Below are 19,736 nucleotides of genomic sequence, written 5' to 3'. Positions count from 1 at the left end.
ATTACAGGGACCCAAACCACAGGAAAAATGTCTGCGGGAGACGCCTGGGAGGAATCTCAGATGCATCCCAGAAGATGGAGCATTGTCCAAGGAGAAAAATCATCTCGGGTGTCTTCCCTGGAGGTGTCTGGGGTTGCTACCCGGGATTACAGGGAACCAAACCACAGGAAAAATGTCTGCGGGAGACGCCTGGGAGGAATCTCAGATGCATCCCAGAGGATGGAGCAATGTCCAAAGAGAAAAATCATCTCGGGTATCTTCCCTGGAGGAGTCTGGGGTTTCTACCCGTGATCACAGGGCCCCAAAACACCGGAATAAACACTCAGGGACATACCTGCAAGGAGTCTCGGATGCTTCCCAGAGGATGTAGCATTGTCCCTGGAGAAAAATCATCTCGGGTATCTTCCCTGGAGGAGTCTGGGGTTGCTACCCAGGTTTACAGGGACCCAAACCACAGGAAAAATGTCTGCGGGAGACGCCTGGGAGGAATCTCAGATGCATCCCAGAAGATGGAGCTTTGTCCCAGGAGAAAAATCATCTCGGGTATCTTCCCTGGAGGAGTCTGGGGTTGCTACCCGGGATTACAGGGAACCAAACCACAGGAAAAATGTCTGCGGGAGACGCCTGGGAGGAATCTCAGATGCATCCCAGAAGATGGAGCATTGTCCAAGGAGAAAAATCATCTCGGGTATCTTCCCTGGAGGAGTCTGGGGTTGCTACCCGGGATTACAGGGACCCAAACCACAGGAAAAATGTCTGTGGGAGACGCCTGGGAGGAATCTCAGATGCATCCCAGAGGATGGAGCATTGTCCAAGGAGAAAAATCATCTCGGGTGTCTTCCCTGGAGGAGTCTGGGGTTGCTACCCGGGATTACAGGGACCCAAACTACAGGAAAAATGTTTGCGGGAGACGCCTGGGAGGAATCTCAGATGCATCCCAGAAGATGGAGCTTTGTCCCAGGAGAAAAATCATCTCGGGTATCTTCCCTGGAGGAGTCTGGGGTTGCTACCCGGGATTACAGGGAACCAAACCACAGGAAAAATGTCTGCGGGAGACGCCTGGGAGGAATCTCAGATGCATCCCAGAGGATGGAGCATTGTCCAAAGAGAAAAATCATCTCGGGTATCTTCCCTGGAGGAGTCTGGGGTTGCTACCCGGGATCACAGGGCCCTAAACCCCAGGAAGAAAACACTCAGAAACAGAGCTGGGAGGAGTCTCGGGTGCATCCCGCAGGATGGACAATAGTCCAAGGAGAAAAATCAACTTGGGTATCTTCCACGGAGGAGTCTGGGGTTCCTACCCGGGATCACAGGACCCACAAGCACCGGAATAAACACTCAGGGAAAAGCTGCAAGGAGTCTCGGATGCTTCCCAGAGGATGGAGCATTGTCCAAGGAGAAAAATCATCTCGGGTATCTTCCCTGGAGGAGTCTGGGGTTGCTACGCGGGATCACAGGACCGTAAAGCACTGGAGAAAACTCTGCGGGAGACGCCTGGGAGGAATTCTGGGTAGATCCCGCAGGATGGACCACTGTCAAGAGAGAAAAATCATATTGGGTGTCTTCCCTGGAGGAGTCTGGGGTTGCTACCTGGATGACAGAACCATAAACCGTGAGAAAAAGACTCAGGGACATAGCTGCCACAAGTCTCGGATGCATCCCAGAGGATGGAGCTCTTCCCAAGGAGAAAAATCATCTCGGGTATCTTCCCTGGAGGAGTCTGGGGTTGCTACCCGGGATTACAGGGACCCAAACCACAGGAAAAATGTTTGCGGGAGACGCCTGGGAGGAATCTCAGATGCATCCCAGAAGATGGAGCATTGTCCAAGGAGAAAAATCATCTCGGGTATCTTCCCTGGAGGAGTCTGGGGTTGCTACCCAGGATCACAGGGACCCAAAACACCTAAATAAACACTCAGGGACAAAGCTTCAAAAAGTCTCGGATGCTTCCCAGAGAATGGAGCATTGTCTAAGGAGAAAAATCATCTCGGGTATCTTCCCTGGAGGAGTCTGGGGTTGCTACCCGGGATTACAGGGACCCATACCACAGGAAAAATGTCTGCGGGAGACGCCTGGGAGGAATCTCAGATGCATCCCAGAAGACGGAGCATTGTCCAAGGAGAAAAATCATCTCAGGTATCTTCCCTGGAGGTGTCTGGGGTTGCTACCCGGGATTACAGGGACCCAAACCACAGGAAAAATGTCTGCGGGAGACGCCTGGGAGGAATCTCAGATGCATCCCAGAAGACGGAGCATTGTCCAAGGAGAAAAATCATCTCAGGTATCTTCCCTGGAGGAGTCTGGGGTTGCTACCCGGGATGACAGGGCCCAAAAGCACCGGAATAAACACTCAGGGAAAAAGCTGCAAGGAGTCTCGGATGCTTCCCAGAGGATGGAGCATTGTCCAAGGAGAAAAATCATCTCGGGTATCTTCCCTGGAGGAGTCTGGGGTTGCTACCCGGGATCAAAGGGCCCCAAAACACCGGAATAATCACTCAGGGACATACCTGCAAGGAGTTTCGGATGCTTCCCAGAGGATGGAGCTTTGTCCAAGGAGAAAAATTATCTCGGGTATCTTCCCTGGAGGAGTCTGGGGTTGCTACCCGGGATCACAGGGCCCTAAAGCACTGGAGAAAACTCTGCGGGAGACGCCTGGGAGGAATTCTGGGTAGATCCCGCAGGATGGACCACTGTCAAGAGAGGAAAATCATATTGGGTGTCTTCCCTGGAGGAGTCTGGGGTTGCTACCTGGGATGACAGAACCATAAACCGTGAGAAAAAGACTCAGGGACATAGCTGCCACAAGTCTCGGATGCATCCCAGAGGATGGAGCTTTGTCCAAGGAGAAAAGTCATCTCGGGTATCTTCCCTGGAGGAGTCTGGGGTTGCTACCTGGGATTACAGGGACCCAAACCACAGGAAAAATGTTTGCGGGAGACGCCTGGGAGGAATCTCAGATGCATCCCAGAAGATGGAGCATTGTCCAAGGAGAAAAATCATCTCGGGTATCTTCCCTGGAGGAGTCTGGGGTTGCTACCCGGGATTACAGGGACCCAAACCACAGGAAAAATGTCTGCGGGAGACGCCTGGGAGGAATCTCAGATGTATCCCAGAAGATGGAGCATTGTCCAAGGAGAAAAATCATCTCGGGTATCTTCCCTGGAGGTGTCTGGGGTTGCTACCCGGGATTACAGGGACCCAAACCACAGGAAAAATGTCTGCGGGAGACGCCTGGGAGGAATCTCAGATGCATCCCAGAGGATGGAGCATTGTCCAAAGAGAAAAATCATCTCGGGTATCTTCCCTGGAGGAGTCTGGCGTTTCTACCCGTGATCACAGGGCCCCAAAACACCGGAATAAACACTCAGGGACATACCTGCAAGGAGTCTCGGATGCTTCCCAGAGGATGTAGCATTGTCCCTGGAGAAAAATCATCTCGGGTATCTTCCCTGGAGGAGTCTGGGGTTGCTACCCAGGTTTACAGGGACCCAAACAACAGGAAAAATGTCTGCGGGAGACGCCTGGGAGGAATCTCAGATGCATCCCAGAAGATGGAGCATTGTCCAAGGAGAAAAATCATCTCGGGTGTCTTCCCTGGAGGAGTCTGGGGTTGCTACCCGGGATTACAGGGACCCAAACTACAGGAAAAATGTTTGCGGGAGACGCCTGGGAGGAATGTCAGATGCATCCCAGAAGATGGAGCTTTGTCCCAGGAGAAAAATCATCTCGGGTGTCTTCCCTGGAGGAGTCTGGGGTTGCTACCCGGGATGACAGGGCCCAAAAGCACCGGAATAAACACTCAGGGAAAAAGCTGCAAGGAGTCTCGGATGCTTCCCAGAGGATGGAGCATTGTCCAAGGAGAAAAATCATCTCGGGTATCTTCCCTGGAGGAGTCTGGGGTTGCTACCCGGGATCACAGGGCCACAAAACACCGGAATAAAAACTCAGGGACATACCTGCAAGGAGTTTCGGATGCTTCCCAGAGGATGGAGCTTTGTCCAAGGAGAAAAATTATCTCGGGTATCTTCCCTGGAGGAGTCTGGGGTTGCTACCCGGGATCACAGGGCCCTAAAGCACTGGAGAAAACTCTGCGGGAGACGCCTGGGAGGAATTCTGGGTAGATCCCGCAGGATGGACCACTGTCAAGAGAGAAAAATCATATTGGGTGTCTTCCCTGGAGGAGTCTGGGGTTGCTACCTGGGATGACAGAACCACGAACCGCGAGAAAAAAGACTCAGGGACATAGCTGCGACAAGTCTCGGATGCATCCCAGAGGATGGAGCATTGTCCAAGGAGAAAAATCATCTCGGGTTATCTTCCCTGGAGGAGTCTGGGGTTCCTATCTGGGATCACAGGGCCCTAAAGCACTGGAGAAAACTCTGCGGGAGACGCCTGGGAGGAATCTCAGATGCATCCCAGAAGATGGAGCATTGTCCAAGGAGAAAAATCATCTCGGGTATCTTCCCTGGAGGAGTCTGGGGTTGCTACCCGGGATTACAGGGACCCAAACCACAGGAAAAATGTTTGCGGGAGACGCCTGGGAGGAATCTCAGATGCATCCCAGAGGATGGAGCATTGTCCAAGGAGAAAAATCATCTCGGGTATCTTCCCTGGAGGAGTCTGGGGTTGCTACCCGGGATCACAGGGCCCCAAAACACCGGAATAAACACTCAGGTACATACCTGCAAGGAGTCTCGGATGCTTCCCAGAGGATGGAGCATTGTCCAAGGAGAAAAATCATCTCGGGTATCTTCCCTGGAGGAGTCTGGGGTTGCTACCCGGGATTACAGGGACCCAAACCACAGGAAAAATGTTTGCGGGAGACGCCTGGGAGGAATCTCAGATGCATCCCAGAGGATGGAGCATTGTCCAAGGAGAAAAATCATCTCGGGTATCTTCCCTGGAGGAGTCTGGGGTTGCTACCCGGGATCACAGGGCCCCAAAACACCGGAATAAACACTCAGGGACATACCTGCAAGGAGTCTCGGATGCTTCCCAGAGGATGGAGCTTTGTCCAAGGAGAAAAATCATCTCGGGTATCTTCCCTGGAGGAGTCTGGGGTTGCTACCCGGGATTACAGGGACCCAAAACACAGGAAAAATGTTTGCGGGAGACGCCTGGGAGGAATCTCAGATGCATCCCAGAAGATGGACCATTGTCCAAGGAGAAAAATCATCTCGGGTTTCTTCCCTGGAGGAGTCTGGGGTTGCTACCCGGGATCACAGGGCCCCAAAACACCGGAATAAACACTCAGGGACATACCTGCAAGGAGTCTCGGATGCTTCCCAGAGGATGGAGCTTTGTCCAAGGAGAAAAATTATCTCGGGTATCTTCCCTGGAGGAGTCTGGGGTTGCTACCCGGGATCACAGGGCCCTAAAGCACTGGAGAAAACTCTGCGGGAGACGCCTGGGAGGAATTCTGGGTAGATCCCGCAGGATGGACCACTGTCAAGAGAGAAAAATCATATTGGGTGTCTTCACTGGAGGAGTCTGGGGTTGCTACCTGGGATGAGAGAACCCTAAACCGCGAGAAAAAAGACTCAGGGACATAGCTGCGATAGTCTTGGATGCATCCCAGAGGATGGAGCTTTGTCCAAGGAGAAAAATCATCTCGGGTATCTTTCCTGGAGGAGTCTGGAGTTGCTACCTGGGATTACAGGGACCCAAACCACCGGAAAAATGTCTGCGGGAGACACCTGGGAGGAATCTCAGATGCATCCCAGAAGATGGAGCATTGTCCAAAGATAAAAATCATCTCGGGCATCTTCCACGGAGGAGTCTAGTGTTGCTACCCGGGATCACAGGGCCCTAAACCCCCGGAAGAAAACACTCAGAAACAGAGCTGGGAGGAGTCTCGGGTGCATCCCGCAGGATAGACAATAGTCCAAGGAGGAAAATCATCTTGGGTATCTTCCCTGGAGGAGTCTGGGGTTGCTACCTGGGATCACAGGGCCCTAAACCCCCGGAAGATAACACTCAGAAACAGAGCTTGGAGGAGTCTCGGGTGCATCCCGCAGGATAGACAATAGTCCAAGGAGGAAAATCATCTTGGGTATCTTCCCTGGAGGAGTCTGGGGTTGCTACCCGGGATCACAGGGTCCTAAAGCATTGGAGAAAACTTGCGGGAGACGCCTGGGAGTAGTTCTGGGTAGATCTTGCAGGATGGAGTACTGTCAAGAGAGAAAAATCATCTTGGGTGTCTTCCCTTGAGGAGTCTGGGGTTGCTACCTGGGATGACAGGGCCCTAAACAACCGGAAAAAACTCTCAGACACATAATTGCGAGGAGTCTCGGATGCATCCCAGAGGAAGGAGCATTTTCCAAGGAGAAAAAGTATGTGGGGTATCTTTCCTGGAGGAGTCTGGGGTTGCTACCTGGGATGACAGGTCACCAAAACACTGGAAAAAAAGACTCAGGGCCATACCTGGGTGGGGTGTCGGGTGCATCCCAGAGAATGGGGCATTGTACAAGGAGAAAAATCATCTTGGGTATCTTCCCTGTATGAGTCTGGGGTTGCTTCCTGGGATCTCAGGTCCCTAAAGCAGTGATCAAATGGCTCCAGGAGTTGCCTGGGAGGAGTCTTGGGTGGACCCTGAAAGATACATTTTCATAGTAAAAGAGTGTTTTGGTAGAGAATACCATGTCAGGTTTCCATGCTGGGATGGCCCTGAGGTGCCCCCAGTGGAAGTAGAGGAGGGGTTGGGCAGTGCACGTGTCCCCTGGAGCCACCGCTGCCCTGGAGGTCACGCAAAATGTCTTGCTCGAGTGCTCAGGGAACAGGCGATCGCCAGTTTTGGGGTCAGGAAGGAATTTTTCCCCCGGGGCACACTGGCACGGGCCCCCGGGGGTCTTTCCCCTTCCTCTGCAGCCCCGAGCACGGCCCCTTGCCAGGGCTCCTCGGGGCCAGTTGTGGCCAGCGGTTCCCTGTCCTGGCAGGAGCGGGAGTCCAGCGGTGCCCTCCATCCCTCCGCCTCTCCTCCCTGTGCCAGCTTGGCAGGGGCACCTCCGGGACCTCCCTGCACGAGCCCCCCGGGGGTCTTCTGCCCTGGGCCGGGCACGGCCTGCTTGCACAGGCTGCAGGCGCCATGCTGCCTCAGGACGGAGCGGGCAATCGAAGCGGAGCCTCCGTCTCCTCTGCCAGAGCCGCCGGCTGTGCCTCGTCTGTCCCGGCCGCAGCCCGAGAGCGTCTCCACCGGCCCGGGCCCGACCCTGTGCCCCGGGGGAGCCCCGCAGCCTCTGCCCCGCCGCCAGCCCGCCTCTCCCCGGGCCCGTCCCCGTCCCCGTCCCCGTCCCCGCCGGCACCGGGGGGAGCGCCGCCAGCGGCCGCAGCCCGGCCCCTCTCCGCACCCCCGCTGCCCGCCGACGGCCGCCCCGCCAGACCCCCGGCAGCAGCGGGCAGCGGCGCCTCGCCCGGGGGACGCCCGACGGCTGCGCCGCTGCCCGCTCCCGCGGGGACCCGCTCACGGGCCCGCCGGCCCCGCGCTTCTGCCCTCGGGCCCCGCCGCGGCCTCCGCAGCCTCCGCGGAGCGAGGCCCACACGCCCCCTGCCCGCAGCCCCCGCACGCACCCACCGGGACCCCCGGCCCCCTCCGCGCCCACACCTGCCCCGCCGCTCCGCCGGGGCTCCCGCCGCACGGCCCGGCCCGGGCCCGCAGGGCCGCAGCCCACTCGAGCCGAGCCCGGCCCAGCCCGGCCCAGCCCAGCCCAGCCCGGCCCAGCCGATCCAGCCAGCCGTGCGGGCAGAGCCGGGCCGAGCCGGGCGGGGGGAGCAGGCGGCAGGCGCGGCCGGAGCGAGGCAGTGCCGCCTCCCCGGGACTCCCTCCCGCCTCTGCCGGGGATGGGGGGCGGGTGGCCGAGCAGCGCAGCGTCCCCGCAGGGCCCTCCCTGCCCTCTGCACCTGCGGGAGCAGACAAGTCCCCCCCAGGAGAGGCACTCCACGCTGTTCCATCCTTCCCCCGCTCTCTGCCCCCCTGCCCGTCCCCAGCGTCTTCCCGTCCTTTGGGACCTGCTCCTTGCTGCCCGGCCAGCTCCTCTGGGAAGCCCCTTCCCGGGCACTCTTGGGCCAGCAGGCAGTGCCAACGGCGGCCCTGGCAAGGGCCTGTGGCCCAACGCCTGTGGCAACCCAGCCCCGTCCTGCTGGGGAGGGCGAGGATGGGGCTGTGCTCGTGGCCGGGCGGGAGCAGTGTGGGTTGGGGGGATGCTGCCATGCCCCCAGGGATGCCATACCCGTGGACATGCTGTGCCCGCAGGGATGCCATGCCCGTGGGGGTTGCCATGCCCACTGGGGTGCTGTGCCTGGGGGATTGCCATGTCTGTGGAGATTCTACGCCTGCAGGGACGTAGGTGCTGTACCCATGGGGATGCCGTGCCCCTGGAGATGCTGTGACCATGGTGGTGCTGTTCCCGTTGGGATGCTGTGCGCGCAGCATGCTGGCACTGTGCGAGGTCTGCTGGTCCCTGCTGCAGGACTGGGTGATCAGTGTGACCATCGGCTGGAACTGCAACCTGGACCTATCCGACAGCGAGTGCCGCCCTCGCTACTCCTTCCACCACCTCCACCCCAAAAGGACTTCGGCTTCCCCTTGGCTACAGCTACAGGTGATGGCCCTGTCCCTGCCCTGGCCCCGCTGCCCCGCATCCTTCATCCAGCCCTGCCCCACCATCCCCACAGCGCCCATTGGTCTGAGGATGCTCTGTGGTGGGGGGGCATCACCCTGGGGTGCTCCAGCCTCAGGCCAGCCCATCCCGTCCCTGCCCGGGTACCGCCGGAGCTGCAAAGGGCCATGGTGGCAGGCTGGGGTAACACTCGCTCTGCCCGAGACCATCCAAGTCCCCCCCAGCTCTGAGTGACATGTTGCCCCCAGAAGGAGTTGCACCCCTGCGTGGGTGGGACATGTCCTACAGCCACGTGTCACTGCTGCCAGCCCCAGGCCTGTCAAGAAACCCCCGTGCTCAGCATCCCTGCCTGGGGCTGCTCCCTGCGGGCAGAAGGGAGGGGACGGGGACGGGGGACGGGGACGGGGACGGGGGGATGGGGTAATGGGGGCGTCCCCATCCTTGAGCCCTGCAGTGCTGACGTGTGGAAACAAACTCCACAACTCACGCCGAGTTATAAAGCAGCTATGTCTATTGCAGCGCTGGGTGCAAGGGGGATCGCTCCTCCAAACTTGCACACCCTAAAGGGTTAGTTATACAGCTTATAGACATGCCATATATACACATTCACAAGGGTTTCGGAGAAGTGATTAACATGTTCATGACTTTTCCGGGAACTCATTACCATAGGCTACTACCCGCCCCGGTATGCCCATTATAGTCTCCCGGTGGTCCTTCAGAATCCTCTGGGAGTCGTTGACTCCTTTTCAATCACTGTATTGTTTTGGTCAACTGTCCTTATCTGGTTGCCAAAGCCGCTGCTCTATGGCTCCAGATGGCTCTGCTCCTCTGCCACTTCCAAGGTAGAGCTGCCCCAGGGTCACCATTCAGGAGCCTCTCAGCTACGACTCTCGCTATGCATTTTGCTATGTTGCAATGTCTCTCTGGATGTTGTTTCCCCGTATCGGTGCCATGGTGGGGACAGGCACATCCCCCAGCGCTCGTGGGGAGCTGGAGGGTCCTGGGGCTGCTTGCCCTGCTGCAGGCATGTGGGAAGAGCGCGGGGTCCCCCCAGCCCCCTCCGGGCACCGTCCCTGCCCACAGGCTGCCTGCAGAACCTGACACAGGCAGGCACCTTGGTTCGGGCGGCATTGCCCCCCCCGCTGCTACTGCAAGAGGAGGTCGCCCCTGACGGCACCTTGGCGTTGTCCCGAGAGCCCCCGGGGAGCACAGGAGGGGCTCTGCCCGCAGCCCCGGGGACCCTTTTCCCCCGGAGGGGGGCAGGAGCAGGAGCCGCCTGTCCGACGCTGGCAGCCCCTTCCCCTAGAGCTGCAGGGGGACAGCCGGGGGGGCTGCAGGGGTCAGACACGGACGGGTCCGTGGTCCTTCCTGCCCAGCAAGGTCACAGCTCCACCCCCTCAGCTGCATGCACCCCCCCACGGCCACAGCTCCTGCTTCCCCCCTCCCCAAATCTACACCTGCCTTCTACAAGCCAGTCAGTTACAGAAATTCAACATTAAAACCACACCTGGGGGCCAGCACAGCCCTGCGGAGCACAGCTCCAGCCCTCGGTGCCCCCAGACCCCCGTGCCCGGCAGCGGGGGACAGGACAGCCCCACGTTCCAGCTCTTCTCCCGCAGCTCCTCCGCGTTCGGCTCCCCTTCCCCCTCCTCTTCTGCCCCCGCCACCTCCTCCTCCCACACTCCTCTCTTGCCGCTGTCCTTCTGGAGGGAGACAGGGACAGCGCAGCAGTTCCTCCTGCCCGGCCAACACCTCCCTGCTCAGCTCAACCCCCCCCGCTGCTGCCGGGGTACGGAGCGCTGCCCAGCTCTGACCTCCCCGTAGCGGACGCGAGAGTCCAACTGCCCTCGATACCTCCATAACCGGCTGGATCCATCCAGAGCAGGAACTCCCCGCAGCGGGAGCAGGAGATGGTCAGAGAGCGGAAGATCCCCTCGGAGTGGGTGCGGGAGGGCAGAGACTGCAGTCCCCCCCCGCGTTGGCATCGTCCCGAGTTCAGAGCCTTCTCTGGGGGACACTGTGGGGAGGAGGCGGTGCTGGCAAAGACGGGGGGGGCCCTTCTCCCTTCCCACCACTGGTGCAGTGATGGGCCGAACAGATCCGACCCCCGCCGACCCCATCCGACCCCCGCCGAGCGGAGCCCACCCCATCCGAGCGGAGCCGAGCCCCGCCGGTGCCCGCGGGCGCGGTGCGGCTCCTCCCGCCGCGGGTGACGGCGCGCAGGAACCGGCCCCGCGGCACCGGGCGCTGCAGCTGCTCGTCCCGCTGCGCTCCGGCGGGGCGGCGCGGGCTCGGGGAGCTCCTGCCCAGGGCGGGGGCGGGCGGGCGGAGCGGGGCGCTGCCGGGGCCGGGGGGCGGCCCGCGGGGGAGGGGGCGTGTGGCGGTGGGAATGCGCGGACTGCGATATGGGGGATCGAAACCGGAATCCGCTGTATTAAGCAAGCGTGCTCTTTACATACCTTTCTACCAAGGCAGTAATTTCCTACTGTACTTGTTTACACCATCGCGTACTCCAAAAGATCACGTTCCCACCGAAAAGGGAATCTCTCTTCCCTGTGAGCAGCACCTCCTTATCTCGGGAGGAGCTTCACACAACTTCGTCGTCTGCCAGAACAGTGCTGCAGCTGCTTATTCCTCCCTATTAGTTCTACCCCACTTAACCCTTCTTTTGCCTCAGTCCCCACATCTCGTGATCATGTGTTGCCATCTCATGTTGAGCTTCTCATCAGTCAGCACCCCCAGGTCCTTCTCCCCAGGGCTGCTCTCCATCCATTCTCCGCCCAGCCTGGATTTGGGCTGGGGATTGCCCCGACCCAGGAGCAGGACATTGCACTTGTCCTGGTTGAACTTGATGAGGTTGGCATGGGCCCACCTCTCCAGCCTGTCATTAGTAGAAGGCCAGGCCTGCAGCACCCCGGTTATCAGCCCGGCTCGGGTGGGAGGGGATGCTCCTGCATGGGGGGGTTGCCCTGCACTGGGGGGGAAATGCCACCGAGGGAAGGTCTCGCCAAAGTGGGGGCCGCGCTCATGCTCCCTCTCCCCCATCCCTCCCCAGATCGCCCCAGCAGAAGGTCCCGAGGGCAGCGAGCGGATGGTCATCATCACAGGGCCGCCCGAGGCTCAGTTCAAGGTGCTCTGGGTGGGGGCTGTGGGTGGGGGGGACAGTAAGGGACAAGTCGCGGGCGTCCCTGTGGTCACCACTGTGCTGCCAGCCTGGCTTGGCCTCCCTCAGCGCCAGGGGATGCTCTTTGCTGGGTACAGTGGTTTTGATGCTGCTGGACGTGGGGACATTATCAGCTTTGGGGATGGAGAGGCACAGCGGGCGTTGCCTGATGATTTTCCTTCCCGTCCGTCTGCTCCCCAGGCCCAGGGGTGAATATTTGGGAAGCTGAAAGAGGATAACTTCTTTAACGCGAAAGAAGTGAAGCTTGAAGCCCACATCAAGGTGCCTTCCTTCACTGCTGGCCGTGTGATAGGCAAAGGTGGCAAAACGGTAGGTGGTGGTGCCCCGGGGACGCAGAGTTGGGCATCACCCATCACCCCTGCCCACCCCAGGGGGACAAATCCCGGGTGCACAGTGGTTTCAGCGACGTCTTGACCCTCAGCCCCCATGTCCTGGTGGTGGTTCTCGTTGGTCCCAAGGAAGGGGGAGACACACAGGGTGCCTGGTGCCGTCGTGACACCGGTAGTGGAGGTTTTTGGCTCTTCCACAACAGAAGCCTCTTGTGGTTCCTCCAGGTGAACGAACTGCAAAACTTAACCAGTGTGGAAGTCATTGTGCCATGAGACCAAACCCCGGACGAGAACGAGGAGGTCATCGTTAAAATCATTGGGCATTTCTTTGCCAGTCAGGTACTGTTTGGCTGTGGCTTTACCCCATCCTCCCTGGCCACTTTCATCCACCGAGGAAAGGTGTGGGGCTTGCTGAGCCCAGCACCACCCGAGCGACCTGCTGCTCTTCTTTTGGGAAGTCCCTGTGTCCCCAAGAGGCACTGAAGGTGTTTCGGTAGCTCCCCCCGGCTGTGCGAGAACTGAAATTGAAGATTGGCTTGATTGAGCTAAAAATGTGTGTTTTGGATGCTGTGCAGAGCAGCACCCAGGGTGTGAATGGACTCCTTGGTGCGGGCAAATCCATGCGCATCCCACCTGGGTGCATCTTCCATAACCTTGTCTCCTGTCCACTTCGGCGGGATGGCGACCCCCCCAAAAATTCAGGCTCTCTCGAGGAGTGAAGCACAAGTTAAAAAAAAAAAAGAACAAAACAAAACAAAAAATTAACAAAAAAAAACCCAAACACACACCAGCACCACTCCCACGAAATTAATTACAGCTTGTCCAGAGTGAAAAGTTGGGAGTGGCGAGATGCTCAGTGGGGGCTCGGGAGTGGTTGGTGGGGGGAGAAGAGGTGCCCTGACTCCCACCTCTTGCTTTTCCCCTCTCCTCCCCAGGACTGCACAGCGCAAGATGAGGGAAATGCTCCAGCAGGTGAAGCAGCAGGAGCAGAAACACGCTCCGGGAGCCCCGGCCTCGCAGCACAGCAAGGGAGGCTCCCGCCGTGCCGCCCAGCACCGCCCGATGAATGTAACCCCACCGCCGGACATCCCCCCGTCCCAAACCCTCCTCCCCCACCCCCAGCAGGTCAGGGGAGCAAACCAAAGACCCCCCCAAACACACAGCCCTCCATTCCCCGCGGCGCTGCGAGGATGCACAGCCGAGGGGTACGGGGAGGGCTCTCTCCATCCCACAGCCTCCCCCTTCCTCCTCCCTCGCCTCCCGACGCTGTCCCTTTAGTTGGACTAACGTGGGCAGGTTTGGGTACCTCAGCACCTCACGCTTGTGTCTCCCTTTTAGAGATTTTGTATGCCTTGGAAACCTGAGAGTTGGAGGGTTTTTTTATTAATTTTCTAATAAAAAAAGAACCGAGTTGGACAAAACGATGGGAATAGGCAGCACTGTGGTCATTCTCTCCGGGGCGTTGTGGAGGAAGGCTGCCAGTCTTCCTCCCAGTGTACTTTTCCCCGTTGGCTCCAGACTGCTGCTGGGGCTGAGCTCTGAGCCGCCAGAGCGGTTCTCAGCAGACGGTCACTCGGCGCAGACAATGAGGCCCTGAATAGCCCTTCCTGTGCTCTTGATGGCTCCGGACGGCTCTGCTCCTCTGCTGCTTCTAAGGTGGGGCTGCCCCAGTGCCCTCACTCAGGAGCCTTTTGTCTGTGCAGGTCTCACTTGTGACAGGGGGTGGGGGTGTTGCCAAACTAACTGCTGTGTTGCGATGTGGGAGTGGGTGTTCCTGCCCGTGTCAGTGCCAGAGCTCTTCCGTAGGCTCCTTCTGCCAGCGGAGAGCCAGGGGCCGCTCCTTCGGGAGAGAGCTTGTTTAAAAAGAGGGGAAAAAAAAAAAGGGGGGGGGGGCGGAATTGTGGGAAAAGAAAAAAGGGGAAAAAGAGAAAAAAAGGGGAAAAAAGTGAAAAAAGGAGAAAAGTGAAAACGGGGGAAAAGGTGGAAACAGAGAAAAAAGGGGGGGGGGGGGAAGCAAAAAAAAGGGAAAAAGAACAAAGGGGAAAAAGAGAAAAAAGGAGGGGGAAGCAAAAAACAAAAGGGAGAAAGAAGAAAACCCCACATATTAAAAAAGAAAGGTAGAAAGGAAAAAAAAAAAACCAAACAAACCAAGGATGGAAAGTGGGAACAGCCGCCGGGCAGGAGGAGGGACAGGAGCCGGGGGAGGGGGGGGAGGGGGGAGGGGGGGGGAGGTGGCGGTGCCAGCGCCGGCCCCGGGGGCTGCGACACCACGTTTTTGTCTTCTACTGCAAAGTGTTCTGTGAAAAACAACCAACCAAATCCCACCCACCGACAACATCAAAACCCAAAGAGAAATCTCTCCAGCTCACACGAGCCTGAGCTCGCTCTCCGTTGCTCTCTTTCCAGTGTCTCGGGGGGGTCACGGCCGAGCTGAGATTGGGGGGAGTGGTGGTGGGAGTTTGCCCCATGGCTGTGATGGGGGGAGAAGGGGTGGGTGGGGAGTGGGGGATGTGCTGTGGGGTTTTTTTGGGGTGGTGGTTTTTTGCCAGGCGCAGCTTTACCCAGTGGCTCGGGGAGGTGTTGGCATCAGGAAGCCTGTGCTAAAGCGGGGTGGGGGCCTCGCCGCAGTTGGTTAGCAGAGCCAAAGTGGTTACTAATGGTTATTAATGGTGCACTAATTACGCCCCTGTAACTGGGAAGCTCAGATGCCCCCTAACCACCCCCCCCCCGGTGCTTCTCTAGCCAGGCGAGCGCTGGGCGTCCCCCCCCCGCAGGAGAGGAGCGCACCTCCGGGGTGGGTGGAAGGGCATCACCCAACGGGGAGAGGACCAAGATGGGGCTTGGGTGTCCTTGGGGTGGCCGGGTGGCGGGGTAGGGCTGCTGGGGGCTGCCACGATGAGGGACACCCCCACACCTTTCTCCATGGCTTCCAGAGCTCTGCTCCCTCCCTCCCTCCCACCCATCCAGTGCCACCGGAGAGGTGGTGTCCCCCCTCCCGGGGTGGGCAGGGGCTGTGCCACCCCATCTAAGACCTCAACGCACCAAAGCACCTCACTGGGGGAGGGACTCTGCGCCTGGTACCCCCGTGCTCCCCAGCACTGTAAGGATGGGGCTGAGCCCCCACCACGGCCACCCTGTGCAAACCGAAGACCCCCCCAAAGACCCCCCCCCCCCATTCCCCACAGCGCTGCGAGGATGCACAGCCGAGGGGTACGGGGAGGGCTCTCTCCATCCCACAGCCTCCCCCTCCCTCCTCCCTCGCCTCCCGACGCTATCCCTTTAGTTGGACTAACACAGGCAGAGAGAGAGAGAAAGAGAGGTTTTATTATTCTTTTTTTTTTTAATTTTTTATTTCCTAAAAGCCACCGGTTTTTCATCCCAGGCATGGCCAGAGGAGCTCACCCAGCGTTGAGGGGGGGAGGTTGGGCTGCGGCACACAGCGCAGCGGCTCATCAGTTTTTAGAATTAACGTAACGATAACGAAACTAACAGCAATTTTTAAGTTTTGTAAGGATTTTAAATTTTTATTTATTTCATTTCAGAGGGGGTGGGGGCGGGAGGGGGACGTTTGTTTTTTAGCACAAGCCGGCTTTTCTAGAGGTTAAAGAAAGGCCGTGCTCGGCTGTAAATGCTTTGCAGAAAGATCCCAGTTGCAAGGAGAGAAGGTGGGAAAAGAGGGGCAGGGGGGGAAAACAGATTTCCAAGAGGTTGTCAGCCCAGGGCTGGAGAAAAAAAAAAAAAATTAGCAATTTTTTTTTTTTTAAATTTCAAAAATAAAACACGCACAACCCCCAACCCCAAATGACACACACACATCCACACACAAAAACTACCTCAGGCTTTCATACCTCAGCAGATTGCGCTTGTGTTTCCCTTTTAGAGATTTTGTATGCCTTGTAAACAAAAATAATGCTCCAGCTATCAGTTTTATTTTTTTAATTAAAAAAAAAGAGACGAGTTGGAAAACACAGTCTCTACTGAGTGCGAGGCGGGAGAAGGAAAGCAATCCCACGGGTGCCAGAGCTCTTCCATAGTCTCCTTCCGCTGGCTGAGAGCCAGGGGCTGTTCCTTCGGAGAAAGCTTGAGAAATGTTTGAAAAGAGAAAAAGAAAAAAAACAAAAGAAAAAAATGGGGGGAGAAAAAAAAAAGAGGGGAAAGAAGAACAAAGAGAAAAAGGAGATAAAAGGGGGGGAAGAAAAAAGGGGGAAAAAGAAAAAAGGGAAAATGAAAAAAGGGGAGGGAAGAGAAAAAAAAAGGAAAAGGAAACAAAAACCCCAAATATAAAAAAAGAAAGGTAAAAAGGAAAAAAAAAACCAACCAAACCAAGCAAGGAAAGTGGTGAAAGCCACCGGGCAAGAGGGACGAGAGCCGTGGGTGAGGTGGCGGTGCCAGCGCCGGCCCTGGGGGCTGCGACACCACACTGCAAAGTGCTCTGTGAAAAAAACCAACCAAAACCCACCCAATGACAACATCAAAAACCAAAGAGAAATCTCTCCAGCTCACAAGAGCCTGAGCTCGCTCTCCGTTGCTTTCGTTCCAGTGTCTCGGGGGCGTCACGGCCGAGCTGAGATTGGGGGGTGGTGGTGGTGGGAGTTTGCCCCATGGCTGTGATGGGGGGAGAAGGGCTGGGTGGGGGAGTGGGGGATGTGGTGTGGGGGTTTTTTTGGGGTGGTGGTGGTGGTTTTTTTGCCAGGTGTCGCTTTACCCCGTGGCTCGGGGAGTGTGACGAAACGGGAAAAAGGGCTTCACTGAGAGGTTCAAATTAACAATTTCTTTGGACTTTGCTCACGGGTCCAATACGTCACTATTGCAAGTTCTGTGTGTGCGATGGCGATTACACTATTGCAATTTAAAAGAAATTAGCGGGATCCACTATTGCGAGCTACAAATGCCCCCGACAAGTAGCAACACAAACCACAAGGGCGCTAGATATTAATGCCTTAGAAGAGTGCACCAGTCACAAACTCAATCGCATGCCCTATACCGTACGGATGTTTCTTAGTCACTTACCCTCTCTCTCTCAGGTGAGGTCGCTCCATCCCGGGGAAGTTACCCTGTACAGCGTCCTGGATGGGGGGGGACGGATCTCCGAGGGGCCAGCTGTATCCTTGGAGGATTCCCCATTTGTCTCCCCAGACCCCGCGGTTTATATTTCCTGACTCGGTGAGGGTGCAGGATTATGCCCGAGTGGATTACACTGTCTGGGATATTTCCCTCTGGTGGGGCGATAGCGAAGTCTCTGTCGCCAATTTGTGATGTCCGGCGCTCAACGTCACGGGAAGAGTGGTGGGATGGGACTCGGGGCATTTTGATTGTTAAGGGCCATTTGGTTTTGGTTGTTCTGTGCCATCTTGAGATAAGCCCGGGCTGAGCTGTTTTGCAGCTCCCCCCAAGTTCTCTCTGCACAGCCAAGGCACGGCGGGGATGGAGCTGAGTGGGATGGCAGCTCCCTGCCTCTCACCTCTGGTGCTCTGAAACCAGCTTGGCTGGCTGCTCCCACACAGTGTGTTACTGGCTTGCCCAGCAGGTAAAGAACCCAGATTTGGGACGCCACTGGGGTGTCCGTTAGGGGTCCTGGGCGTCCCTTATGGGGTCCGGGGGGGACTCTTGCAGGCCAGAGGGAGTCTGGGGCAGCCCTTCAAGGATCTGGGGGTCCCCTCTGGTGCCTCTGGGGAGGGTTTTGTGGCTGGAGAGGGCCGAGCTGGTTGCAAGAGGTGCTTCCTCCCTTTCTCCAGCCCACCCAGCTCCCCCGACACCACCACCCCCCCAGGTTGGTGGGTGCCAGCAGTGCCAGCCTGTCCCACTGGGTCGGGCAGTGAGGGGGGCACAGCCCCAGCCGCGGGATGGGAGGAGGAACCACAGCACCAGGGATAGAGACCAACATTTTATTTCTTTAACATTTCCCATGGGGGGCACCCCAGGGTTGCGCGGCTGCACCGCAGCTGGTGCCAGGAGGGACTCCAACGTCCCCCCCACAGCTCACCTGGCTCCGCGCGTGATGCTTTTGATGGGGCTCAGCGCGGTCTCTTCTGTGCTACGGACCAAGCGGCTCCAGGTAGGCGACTGCTGCACCGCACTGTGCCGCAGCGTGGGGAGGGGTGGGGGGCTGCGGCACGGGGCTGGGAGCTGCTCCCATCTCACCCAGCTCCCGGGGTCCTGCAGAGGGACTGGAAGAAGCCAAAGCAAGGGACGACGGACGCGAGAGCCCGCCCAGAGGAGCAGAGCGGTGAGTGGCCCTGGCACCGAGCACCATGCAAACAGCCCACACCCCACGGCAGCCCTGAGCCGGGGCTGTGCCGGGGGCTGCCGGCCGCTCACTCCGTCCCCTCCCTCAGCAGCTTCTTGACTAGCAGATGAAGGCTGGGAGCTCAAGTCGATGCAGGAGAAGCAGGGAGTGTGGGGGAGACCCCCAGATCCTGCCCCAGACCCTCAGCCTGTGCCCTGCCCTGCCTGCGCTGGGCAGCCCTGCCCGCCTGCTGAGGAGGGGGTGCTGCCCGCGGGCCCCAGCGGAGGAGACGGGGTGCAGCGGGCTCTCTTCTCTCTCCTCCTCTGCAGGGCAACCGAGAGGCAGCGAAGAGGGAGCACCGGGCCCCACAGGACCCACTGGGCTCCCTGCCAACCATATACCATCCGAGCAGAGATGCCTCTCTCTTACCCCCCCAAGCCCCCACGTCCCCCTGCCCTCCTCTCCCGCCTATAGGTCCTATCAGTGGGGACAGCTCCTTCTGGTCCAGGCACCCCCCGGGCTCCTGGGCCCCCCGAGGGCCACCGCAAGAGCCCCTGCAGCCTGTGCTCGCTGGCCAACTCGGAGGACTGCAGCAGCCTGTTGAGGAGCAGCTCCTCTTCCCAGAGCTCCCTCTACCACTTCCTGGAGCCCTGGCCCAGTGCAGCAACAGAGCCAGTGGTGCTCACACACTCAGGACAACCCCGCTCTCCCATGGCTGCTGGTGGGGCAGTGGGGAAACTGGGGCTGGTCCTCAGCCAGGAGCCTCCACAGGAGCTGCCAGCAGGGACTGAGAAAGAGTGGGTTCCCCGGCAGGGGATGGACAGGACACAGAGTGCCACGAACGAGCAACTGTCCCCCGGAAGGCCCCCAGCCATGGACATGGACAAGGTGGAGCGGGTGCGGGAGATCACCCGCGCTTTCCAGGCCTTGAAGGCAAAGAGGGAGGAGTCCTGCAAGACCACGGGCAGGGAGTGTGGCCAGGCAGACCCAGGGCTGTGCAGGGCAGGAAGGTGCCCACGGCAGGGCTGCGCCTGGCTGTGGGGCTACCTGAAGGGCTGGTGGAGATGCCACTAGCCGTGTCTGCTTCTGCCAGCCCTGCAAGTGTTGACAGCGCCAGGCCCAGAAGACCAACAGTGCCCCGAATACTGAGCGGCTGTGGGGTGTGGGGCCGGGAACCCCTCTCGGGTACCCCCTATGTGAAACGTTAAAGAAATAAAATGTTTGTCTCTAGCCCTCGTGCTGTCCTCCCTCCTCCCATCCCACCCCTGCGGGTGCTCCCCCGAGGGAGCAGGTGCAATCAGCAAGCACTGTGTGTTGAGCTCCCCTGTTCACAGCCATGCTCCGCCTGAAGGCGGCGAGGCAGGAGCAGTCCCCAGCCAACT

The sequence above is a fragment of the Vanellus vanellus genome (assembly GCF_965231255.1).
Source record: "Vanellus vanellus genome assembly, contig: HAP1_SCAFFOLD_34, whole genome shotgun sequence".
NCBI classification, from domain to species: Eukaryota; Metazoa; Chordata; class Aves; order Charadriiformes; family Charadriidae; genus Vanellus; species Vanellus vanellus.
Note: the sequence above shows the minus strand (reverse complement) of the source record.